Here is a 2500-nt window from a genome sequence, read left to right as displayed (position 1 = left end):
AGAGGATGAGAGAGAGGATGAGAGAGAGGATGAGAGAGAGGATGAGAGAGAGGATGAGAGAGAGGATGAGAGAGAGGATGAGAGAGGATGAGAGAGGATGAGAGAGGATGAGAGAGAGAGGATGAGAGAGAGGATGAGAGAGAGGATGAGAGAGAGGATGAGAGAGAGGATGAGAGAGAGGATGAGAGAGAGGATGAGAGAGAGGATGAGAGAGAGGATGAGAGAGAGGATGAGAGAGAGGATGAGAGAGAGGATGAGAGAGAGGATGAGAGAGAGGATGAGAGAGAGAGAGAGAGAGAGAGAGAGAGAGAGAGAGAGAGAGAGAGAGAGAGAGAGAGAGAGAGAGGGTGAGAGAGGGAGAGAGAGAGAGAGGGTGAGAGAGGGTGAGAGAGAGAGAGAGAGAGAGAGAGAGAGAGAGAGAGAGAGAGAGAGAGAGAGAGAGAGAGAGAGAGAGACTTTTATATCCTTTTATTGCAAAAAAGTATAAAGGGTAAAAATTCAATACAACAAAGCAAAGGATTATATACAAGAGTGGAAAAAAGAAGAGAAGAAACCAATTCAATTTTCAAGTAATCGTCAAAGCATTGATAACAGTTTATACACAAGGAACACCCCCAAAAAATACATTAGAGAGAGGAGAAGATGATAAGAAGAGAGAAGCAACACAGGCTCCACACGTACCACCAGAGACTGAGCAACAGCCCCTTGCGTTTGCACGTGCGTGCCAAGAGAGAGAGAGAGAGAGAGAGAGAGAGAGAGAGAGAGAGAGAGAGAGAGAGAGGATGAGAGAGAGAGAGAGAGAGAGAGAGAGAGAGAGAGAGAGAGACCGAGAGAGAGAGAGAGAGAGAGAGAGAGAGAGAGAGAGAGACTTTTGGCCTCTTGATTGTTTGGGATCATGATGTGACAAGAGAAGTTATACCAGTACAAGCAAATGCCTGAGCATTGCCCAACAAAGAAACAAGGTAAATTAAAACTTCAATGTAAGTACACCATCAACAAGTTCACATAAGGATGTGTTCACACACCACTGTTGTGAGAACAGTGTACAATCACTGGAATGAATTTCAAGGTGCACGCGTGCTGTGACCAAGGTTTTAAAGAGGTAAACAACATCGGAAACAGAATCACAAACATCTTGAATTTTGCGTTTCCTTGACATGTATATAGCAAGCTTCGCTTCAGAGGACAAATAATTTGCTAACAGGCACTCGTATTTACGCTGGTGGAAGATGCTAAAACCGTAAACAAAACCACAACAAGTAAAAGTTAGGCCGAGTCCCCGGATAGCACGTGATAAGACTGTAAAAAGGGGTGCCAACCTTGAGCAATCAATAAAAATATGAAAAATAGTTTATGTGGCACCGCAGAAGGGACACAATTCTGTGTTATCGGGACATATACGATGAGATAAAACATTGGATGGTAAAATGTAATGTGCCAGTCGCCACTGCAAATCTCCGGAGCGCTTGGCAGTGGGTGCCTTGTACATAACATGCCAGTTGATCGAAGTAGAATGAGTGGTCTGAAGCATTCTCCCCCAATGTGCTTGTGGTTCCATAGGTCTATCGGGAACAAGGGTTTTAACACACAAAGCGTAAACAGAAGATTTTTCCATCAATTTAAAGGAGGTGAAACCTTGAAAATGAAGCAAAAGCTCTGGAAAGGGATGTTGGGAGAAAGAAAGGTTAGCTTCCACCTGTGGAATCCATTTCAGATTGGTTTGCTTGAAAAAGCGCAGAATCACAGAAAAGATTCTCCCAATAATTCGAATGGACCTCACTCCAGTGGCCACAGCGACGTCAGCAGCTGGCTTCCACAAGGAGAAGGAGTTCTGAGATCTTTTACCTTCGTACATCCAGCATCAATAAACTTCTGCACAAGAATATAATTGCTGCAGACCCCTTCAAAAATGGGGTTTAAAAAGATAGGCTCATTTAAGAACATTTCCAGGGAGTAGTCATTGTTATTTCGGCAAACAGTGACTGCCTGCCATGCCTTCAGCATGCTTCTATAAAACAGGGGGACTGATGCTATATCAACTTTCCTGGTGTCAATAAGGAATAGTTGCTGATCGTAGCCGAGTTTCCCCGCCTGCCGAAGCAGGCAGTGTGCCAAGGCCTTCCACGAAACGTCCGTGTACAGCAATCTGCGAAGCGAAAGGAGACGAAAAGCCATCACCTTGCTGGTAATAGCAATCAGCCCCTGTCCTCCTTCAGAAACAGGCAGGTTTAACACACCAGGTTGGAGCCAATGCTTTCCTCCCCAAAAGAAGTCAATAAGAATTGATTGTAATTTTTTAAGAAACAAATCTGGGGGCTGCAGCGCGATAAAAACGTGCCAAAGCATTGATACTGCAAGGTTGTTTATAACAAGGGTTCGGCCCCGATAGGAGAGTTGACAAAGTAAGCCCTTCCACTTTCGTAAACGTCTCTCAGTTTTAATTATTAGAGATTCCCAGTTTTTTAAAATGAAGTTCTCAGTTCCAAGAAAGACGCCTAGG

General features: G+C 44.2%; 2 protein-coding genes across 2 annotated transcripts in view; one reads left to right on the top strand and one right to left on the bottom strand.

The window, feature by feature from the left end:
• LOC147033509 (E3 ubiquitin-protein ligase TRIM7-like) overlaps positions 1-2500 on the top strand; it is a 1095521-nt gene that overhangs the window by 391817 nt on the left and 701204 nt on the right. The gene's annotated exons all lie outside the window — the stretch shown is intronic.
• LOC147033524 (E3 ubiquitin/ISG15 ligase TRIM25-like) overlaps positions 1-2500 on the bottom strand; it is a 272640-nt gene that overhangs the window by 201307 nt on the left and 68833 nt on the right. The window lies entirely within an intron of this gene.

The sequence above is a fragment of the Eptatretus burgeri genome, chromosome 2 (genome assembly GCF_056783735.1).
Source record: "Eptatretus burgeri isolate ZD-2024b chromosome 2, Ebu_testis_v1, whole genome shotgun sequence".
In the NCBI taxonomy this organism is placed as follows: domain Eukaryota; kingdom Metazoa; phylum Chordata; class Myxini; order Myxiniformes; family Myxinidae; genus Eptatretus; species Eptatretus burgeri.
The sequence above is the reverse complement of the archived record's forward strand: the minus strand, read 5'-3'. Positions and strand labels throughout refer to the sequence as shown.